Source organism: Tupaia chinensis, unplaced genomic scaffold, assembly GCF_000334495.1.
Source record: "Tupaia chinensis unplaced genomic scaffold, TupChi_1.0 Scaffold000704_1, whole genome shotgun sequence".
NCBI classification, from domain to species: Eukaryota; Metazoa; Chordata; class Mammalia; order Scandentia; family Tupaiidae; genus Tupaia; species Tupaia belangeri.
The window spans coordinates 1,480,017-1,489,267 of record NW_006160227.1 but is presented as its reverse complement, the minus strand read 5'-3'; the positions used below and the strand labels follow the sequence as shown (position 1 = coordinate 1,489,267).

Below are 9,251 nucleotides of genomic sequence, written 5' to 3'. Positions count from 1 at the left end.
GGGCCGCGTTGCGCGTGTGTTTTTTTTTTTTTTTTTTTTTTTTAATTTGACCAGAGAGAGAGAAAGCGAAAGAGAAAGCAAGCCACCAGGTATGGGACTTGAACTGTGGTTGGCCACATGGGAATCCAGTCCTCTAACCACACCACCTGCCATCATGGTCATAGTCTTTATTTTATTTTATTTTATTTATTTTGGAGAGGTTTTTTTGCTATAGGGTCTGTGCGCTCACCAGACAGAGAGAGACATAGAGACAGAAAGCGAGAAATCACCCCCCAGGGGGGATGGTCACGCTGCAATCCCTTCTCCATTCTCCTTTCGGGATCTTGGGCACACACGCACACATGCCCGGCGTGAGTTCTCAGCCACCGGGTCCGGGACGCGAACTGCGGTCAACTACGTGGGAGTCCAGCGACATAGCCATTACGCTAATTGCTGGTTCCCCATGGTCATAGTCTTAACCTTAAGTATGACTGCAGCCTGCATTCCACGTCCTTCCAGGTAGACACAAAAGCTTATCGTACATTATAGCTCATTCATTCTTTTTTGGGAAGTGCTACTTAAGGCTGCAACATTATTTCAGTTACGCTCAAATATGGTAATCTTCAGATCTAACAGATTTTAAAATACAACAAACCAGGAGATAGCAAGTGCATGGTGGCTAAGGTGCTGGAATCCCACATGGATGTCCATGGTTCGAATCCCAGACCTGGCAGCCTGAAAAATCCCTCCAGGCTTGTGTGTGTATGCCCCAAATCCTGAGAGAATAGAGGTGAAGGGATTGTGGCATGGCCACCCCCTCTTGGGGGGGAGGGTGATTTCTTACTTTCCCTCTGAGTCTCTTTCTCTTTCCAGTGAGCACATGCACCCTATGGCAAAAAACCTTAAAAAAAAAAAAAAGAAAATCAGTTCTAATAGCCAAGACAGAATGACAAGAGGTATCAGGAATTCTGAATTGGTAAACTCCTCGTAAGTGCTGAAAGAAAACAGGTTCAAAGTGGCTATTGAACAGTTCCACAAAAGCAAGACCTAACAGGTCATTGTTTCTTTCAGACAAACTAGGCCAGAAATTTTCCAGAAAGGACCAAGGTGGAAGACTCTCAGCAGCCCTCTGCCAGACATCTGGTATGACATGTCTGCTAACTGGGCAGCAGGAGGCGAGCTTCTTTCAGGCAGTGCTGATCTACAACGCCTTTTATAATTCCATCCCCTCTTCCCAGAGTCCTATCCAGAAATCTGCCTTCGAGACTGCATCACTTTTCTATTAAAAGACCAACCAAGTACAGCCAGCAGGAGCCTCTAGAGAGTTCGCCACCTATAAGCCAGTGACTTCATGCAAGCTACTAGGCTTCTGTCCCCAACTGAGCTGAAATCTAAAAGGTTCAAAAATAGCTCCTGGAGCACCAACGCTGCCTTCAAGGCAGGTGTGAACCGTGTGAAGCAAGGTGAGGCCAGCCCGGGCCTGTTTCTGTAGCGTCGCCCATCACTTTCACTCCCCAGAGACAAACACAAACCACCTCGAGCACAGCCTGCCTGAGCTTTGGGGCCTCTTTGTCACCAGCCACGCCTCTCCACCCACGTGACACTAAGCTTAATTCGGTTCACACTGCACTTCACGGCGAGTTTCCAAAGGCTGATTCTGCCGGGACGGGTCTCACTCAGATCCCCTCCGAGAGCGGGCTGAGAGGTGAGCAGGGCCATGATGACTAGGACAGAGACCTGTACAGCTGGAGACTCGGACTAGGGCGGTGCTTTCTAGGGGTCTGCTACCCGGGGCATCCTCAGACTGTTGCAGGCAGCTGTGAAGGCCATCAGGGTCACTGCTGGCCACAGACGACTGGCGGCTCTAGCAGCTGTGGGCTGGGCAGAACAATCTGGCTCCTTGGAGCCCTTTGGCGGTGCGTCTTCAGCAAATCGTTTCCAAGTACAACAGGAATTCTTGTTCTCAGAGTCACTTTTGTTACATTTTCCTACATGGTATACTTTCACAGGTTAAAATCTTATGGCTTGTGACAGCAGCTCCGACATGGGAGAGATCCACATGGGGCCCAGTGGCAGGCTTGAAATACACGTATGGATTACAAGGTGGGAACGAAATACCAACAGCGCAGTGGGGAAGTGAAGATGCTGAAGTCAGAAGGCTTGCTGTGTGACCCCGCACGCATGGTTTCCATCTCTGAGCCTGTTTCCCATCTATGATATGATTACAGTAGGAGTACTTCACAGAATGCTAGGAGGGGCAGCTGTGAGGTTTAATGCAGACAAGGCGTGTAAGTTCTCCGGCTGACTCAAAGAAATGCCCTAACGGGGTCTACTATTTAATGTTTTAACCAACCCTGCCTGTGGAGAGTGGCCACTCTGAAAACATGGTGACCTTTAGGCACATGCAGAAACGTGGTTTTGAGAGTTGTCATTTGTATGACAATGAAAGCAACTGACATGAACACACTAGCTGTGTTATCGATACCGCAGAGCAGCATCAGGTTAAAAGTCACATGTTGATCAGATTAGAGGAACTCGGACTAGCAGATGGCGTGGTGGTTAAAGGTGGATTCTCACATGGCCGACTGCGGTTCAAATCCCAGATCTGAAGGTTTGCTTTCTCACTTTTCCTTTCTCTCTCTCTCTCTGGGTAATCAAATTAAAAAATAACAACAAACGGAATTAAGTAATTATTAAAAAATAAAGATTAGAGAAATTACATGGTGCCAGATTTTTTTTTTTTTTGAGAGGTTTTTGCTATAGGGTGCGTGCCCTCGCCAGAGAGAGAGAGACATAAAGACAGAAAGCGAGAAATCACCCCTCAGGGGGGATGGTCACGCCACAATCCCTTCTCCTCCATTCTCCTCTCGGGATCTTGGGCACGCACGCACATGCGCCCAGCGTGAGTTTTAAGCCACTGGGTCCGGGATGCGAACCGTGGTCAACTACATGGGAGTCCAGTGACATAGCCATTACGCTAACTGCCCACTTCCTGGCTAAGAAGACCCTCCATATAGAAAGCTTTCGAAGAATCAAAAGCCTTGGCCAGCCACTGACGTGGTGGTGAAGGGGGCTGGATTCCACATGGTCAACTTTGCGGTTCAAGTCCCAGACCCAGTGTCTTGAAAAACACTCCTGACACGTGCGTGCGTGCCTGAGAGGAGAATGCAGGAGAAAGGATATAGCATGGCCATACCCCTGACAGTGGGGTGATCTCTCACTTTCTCTCTCTCTGAAATTGCATGCACACTATAGCAAAAATTAAAATTAATAAAAAAAAAAAGAGGCCTCAGGCTTGCCTATCTCAGGAACTGAAACTCTAGGACTTTCTATCATACAAAGGGGCAGAGAGCATGCTGATCTCCGAGCTCTAACAGGAGTCTGCGCCAGGATGGCTGGGGGAAGAAACCAGCAAGAACGTCAGATAGATTCTGGAGAAGAATGGCATTTCTAGGAGTCGAGAACACTGACTGACAGCATGCCATGTGAGCTTCTGATTGGCTTGTCACACTCCAGGCAATGAGCACACGGTGCTCTCTGTCATTAGCTCTGGCACCCACCCCTGGGAGGATGCACTATTAGGATGGAGGCCAAACTAACACTCTGGTGCTGCCTCTCAGAGACGCATGTCCGTCACACCCCACGGCCAGGGAGGCAAACCTAAAAGCACTTTGTGACCTGAAATAAAGCAAAACCAACCAGACAAGCATCTTGCTTAGATCTAGCCCGCAAAGGCAATCATGCCGTGAACGTTTCCAGTGAGTTAGTAATGCCTGGAGACACGGCTACTTTTTTTTCCCTGCCACAGGGGGATACACTTACCAGAGGGAGACAGAGAGACAACCCCTAACGGGGCATAGACAGATCCCTCAATCCCTTCGTCAGCATTTGGACATGCATGTGTGCATACGACCCCCCCAGTAATGTTTTCCAAGTCGCTGGATCCAGGATTTGAACCGCGTGAGTGGTCATACGGGATCCAGGTCCTACCCCCTTTTGTAAGAGATTTTTGCTATAGGACACTTGCAATCCCTTCTCCTCTATTCTCCTCTCGGGATTTTAGACACACATGTACATGTGCCCGGTATGAGTTTCAAGCCACAGGGTCTGGAATTCGAACTCAGGTCGATCACATGAGGGTCAAGCTCTTTTAGTACCTGGCCATGGGGCTGGCTGAAGATGTGGCTCTTGTAAAAACGGCGATAAAAATGAGAAAATCTTTTTCACCATAAAAACACAGTAAATTAAACTTGGTACTCTCAGTAATATTGCAGGGGTTTTTTTTTCCACTTAAATATCAATTCTGGTTTTTTCTTTCTTTTTTTTTTTTTTGAGATGTTTTTGCTATAGGACTCATGTGCTTGACAGAAAGACAAAGAGAGACAGAAAGCGAGAAATCACCCCCTGGGGGGATGGCCACGCCACAATCCCTTCTCCTCCATTCTCCTCTTGGGATCTTGGGCTCGCAAGCACATGCACCTGGCTTGAGTTTAAGCCATTGGGTCCGGGACTCGAACCACAGTCAACTACACGGGAGTCCAGCGACAAAGCCATTACGCCCACTGCTTGTACCTTTTCTTTTCTTTTTTTTGAAGTTTTTGCCATAGGGTGCGTGTGCTTGCCGGACACAGAAGAGAGACAGAGACAGAAAGCAAGAAATCACCCCCCGGGGGGGGGTGGCCACGCCACAATCTCTTCTCTTCTGTCCTCTCAGGATCTTGGGCACGCACATACACGCACCCAGCGTGAGTTTTAAGCCACTGGGTCCGGGACGTGAACCGCAGTCGACTACATGGGAGTCCAGCGACAACTGCTGGTCCCCCTTCTTTTCTTTTTAAGAGGGAGATTTTTGCTATAGGCTGTGTGTGCTTGCTAGAGAGGCAGAAAGCAAGAAATTACCCATCAGTGAGGATGGCCACGCCACAATCCCTTCTCCATTCTCCTGAGATTTTGTGCATGCATGCACATGTGCCCAGTGTGAGTTTCAAACCAGCAGGTCCAGGACTCGAATCACAGGAGGCCACGTGAGAATCCAGAGCCTTCAGTACTATACCACCTGCTGGCCCCGACACCTGTTCTACTTTTTATTTGACAAGACAGTCATTGGGAAACCTGGCTCCTCCATAACACTTTGCAAGTAAAGTTTTTTTTCCCCACATATTCTTGGATGGGTGGTCCTTTCATAGGAGCATATTAAATGCTCTGAAGAGGCCAACAGGTGGCGTGGCAGTTAAGGTGTTGGCTTCTTCCATGGCTGACCACAGTCTGAGTCATAGACCTGGCAGCTTGCCTTCTCACTTGCCCGCTCTCTCTTCTATTTTTGCTCTGGTCAAAATTAAAAATCAATCAATAAAATTTTTTAAAAAGAGAGAAAATACAACCTTCTAAAGAAAAAAAGTTCTAAATAGTCCTACAGTAAGGAAACTGTAACGCGGCATTTCTCAGACGTACTTGAAGGTCATGCAGTCTATGAGAGCGGGCACTCTGAGCTCACTCCTCCTCTCTGCTACCTGAAAGCTGAATGACCTTGGACAAATCACTGCAATGCTGAGGGCTGTTTCCTGATCGATGGAAGTGCTGGATTACATACTCTCTGACTGACAGGACAGTGGAAAGAGCCCCTGGTACACTGTGAGTCCCCAAGAAACATTAGTACTTAAGAAGAAGTTATCCCTGGGGCTGGCAGGTGGAGAGTTGGCTAAGGGCGCTGGACCCCTGGACTCCCACATGGCTGACTGCAGTTTTGAGTCCTGGACCTGGCGATTTGCTTTCTCACTTTCCCTCTCTTTCTCCAGCTCTGTCCTTTTCTGGCCAAATTAAAATTTAATTAATTAATTAATTAAAAAAAAAAAAAGAAGTGATCCCAACATTCCAAACCACTCTCAGTTTACACATAGCAACAGCCACCAGGACACTGTTTGACAACAGAATTAAAGCTTTGAGGTCAGGCTATCTCCAGATGCAGAAGGAAAAACCTAAAATGATTCTGATTTAAGCTCTTGTTCCTGATCTAAGATGTGAAATGTGGGCGAGTCTCAAGTCTTTCTCGAGGAAAAGGTTTCCTTTTCTGTAAAATTAATTACACAGAGCAGAGACTCAATTCAATGAAGCATTACATAAATGTGCAATGTCGGATCAGGTCGGGAAACGGTGAATGAAGTAACAGAGTGGAGGGACAGAGAGGTTTCTAGAGTCAGCTTTATAGTGCACAATGACCATAGAACACTTCCTCCAACAGGTAAAACTTCACACAAGTGAAAATAAACAGGGGCCAGATGGAGACACATTCTGCAAGGCTGACATGGGAAGGTTCTGGGTTCGAGTCTAGAGACCTCCCTGAACACACCAAGCATATGTGTGCCCATGATCCAGGGCTGGCTGAGGCTGGGGGTAGATTACAGTGTCAAGAGTCTGGGATGCTTGCATTCTCTCATCTTTCTTGCTCCTGAAAGAAAGAAATAAAGTCATTATAAAAATAAAGGGCTGGTCCTATGGTCTTATGAAAGGGAGAGAGAGATCCCATGCGGCCAACCACAGTTTGAATCCTGGTTTCAATGGCTTGAAAAACATGCTGGGTGTGTGTGCACATATGGTCAAAATTCTAACAAGATGGAGAAATGGAGAAGGAATTACAATGTCATCACATCCCTTAGAGGATGCTCGCTCTCTGGCAACAAATAAACAAACATGTAAGTAAGGAAACATACATACATGTCTTTACAAAAAACACTTTAATAAAAAGAACCAACTAAAAGTCAATTAAGTGCTAATTTCTTACAACTATTTAATATAAGCAACATGGGCCTTGGATAAACTGTCTGAAAAATTAATATACTTTAATGCTATCAGGAAACTTTTAGTCATTCCTCAATTATTCACACTAGTGAAGAAAAGTAGTAACACAGATAAACTGTTGACTATGTGACTGGGCCATATAATTGTTTCCTTTTACTGAAACCAGTTCCTAAAACCTTATTCCTGGGCCCAACAGGTGGCATGGTGGTTAAGGCACTAGACTCCCACATGGCCGACAATAGTATGAGTCCTGGACCTGGTGGCTCACTTACTAACTTCCGCACTTTCCCTCTCTCTGACTTTCTCCCTGGTAAGCACATGTGCCCTACAGCAAATTAATAATAATAATAATAGTGACAGTGATAATTTCTTTTTTAAATCTTGGGGTCAGCAGATGGAGTAATGGTTACTTCACTGGACTCCCATGTAGTCGACAGTGGTTCAAGTCCTGGACTGACTGCTTAAAATTCACCCTGGGCACATGTTCATTTGTACCTAAAATCCTGAAGAGAATGAAAGAGAAGAGACTGCAGTGTGGTCATCCCCACTGGGAGGGGTGATTTCTTGCGTTCTGTCTCTGTCTCGGTCTCTCCGGCAAGAACATGTACTGTATAGCAAAAATCTCTCTTAAAAAAAAAAACAAACAAAAAAACCCATTTACAAGCATATAATTCAATAGGACTAGATCCCATACCAGAAAGCCACACATTAGTGAGAGTGTTCTACAACCAAACTATTAATACTTCCACTTCACAGAAGCAGAAATAGCGCAGCTAAGTGGTTTGTTATCGATAACAAGCCATCCCTTACTGATGCATTTCTCATACTAAACATATCTGTCAGTAAGGCAAAGGTATCACTTAATCTCTTTTAGTCTCAGTTTTCTACATTGTAAATGGGAATAATATGGGGCTGGCAGGTGGTGTGGTGGCTGGGGTGCTGGACTCTTACATGGCTGACAGCAGTTTGAGTCCCGGACCTGGTGGCTAGCTTTCTCACTTTCTCTCTGGTCAAGTTAAATATATGACAGCAATAATAAATAACATTAAATAAAAAAAAAAAAACGGGAATAACATTTGCACAGCAGTGTTATTATGAAGTCTAGTGACAATGAACACCGTCAACCTGAAATACAGATGTCTGACTTGAGCTTGTCAGGCAAGCAAAAAGGTTTATTCAAGCCCAAGTATGCAGGTGGCCATCTGAGAACAAAGGACCCTGAAAACTGTAGCTGATGCTCCCAATGGCAAAGTACAGAGTTTTCTTTTACAGGGGAAATGACAGGAGTGGAAGGTTGCAAAAGTTTATTTTCATCTAAGAACTCACAATTAGTTTGCAAGACCAGTGCAAGTTTCTAATTGGCTTTTTGATGTTCCATACAGCATACACCTTAGAATCAAACCTTCAGGTAGGAGGTGGGGTTACAATGAACATGCAGTTTGTGCTAACTCAGAGGTACTGTTACTTTAAGACCAGCTAATCAGTGAATTCCTTGTTAGGGTCTGTCCTTGAGTGGGGCCTGGCACATGGCATAGCACCGCATAGTGGTTGTCACTGGACTCCCAACACGGCCAACCTCGGTTCAAGTCCTGGACCTGGTGGCTTGCTTTCTCACTTTCCCTCTCTCTCTCTCTCTCATTCTACCCCTCTCTGGTCAAATTAATAAAGTTAAATAAAATAATTTAAAAAACAAAGAAAAAAATGACACCAGGTGTGTGCCAAGATGCTGGGAAAAGGAATGGAGAAGGGATTGCGGTGGAGCAATTCCCCCGGGGAGCGATTCCTTACTCTCTCTCTGTCTCTGTCTCTCCCACCTCCCCACCCCCCAACCTCCATAGGCCCAAAGGTAAAAACCTCGGGATGGGGAGGGGGAAGGTCTGTCCTTAAATAATTATTTTGGGCAGGCGCATATGGAAAGTAGGGGCCTCAAACACCCAACTCTCTGAGGCCAGCTCTACCCAAACATCCCAATCTTTAGACAGCGTCCCTTCCTGTTGCTAGAGATGCACGCTGGTTAACGCCTATCACCCGAGGTGGTATTAATTAGGTTTCCACGTCGGCCCAGAACGTGAGCCGACACACCTCTGGGCTCCAGCGCTGCTTCTGGGGCCCCCAGAGTCCTAATTCCACGGAAGCGCAGCCATGCCCCAAGCTCGCGTCCCTCTCACGGTAACTTCCCTTCTCAATACAAAGGATTGGAAAGTATGCGGGGGAGCGTCCCAGGCTTCAGAAAAAGCTCCCTCCCGTTACTCGCCGCACCGTTCCGCTGAACTCCCGGCAAGTGGACGCCGCATGGGGGTTTTTCCAACTCTCAGGAAGCGAAGGCCCCCGCCTCTTTCAGGCTGAGCAGCGATGCGCGAACTTCGGCGCGGCGGCCGCGCTCGCAAACGGCCGGCGGTGTCCCTCCCTCGACTCCGACCCCCTCCCGGGTCCACGGCGAGCCCCGAGCGCCCTCCGCGGCCAGCGCCCGTCCTCCC

General features: G+C 47.0%; 1 protein-coding gene across 1 annotated transcript in view; it reads right to left on the bottom strand.

Moving 5' to 3' along the window:
* MKRN2 (makorin ring finger protein 2) overlaps window positions 1-9,251 on the bottom strand; it is a gene marked incomplete in the record, with an annotated part of 24,667 nt that overhangs the window by 15,170 nt on the left and 246 nt on the right.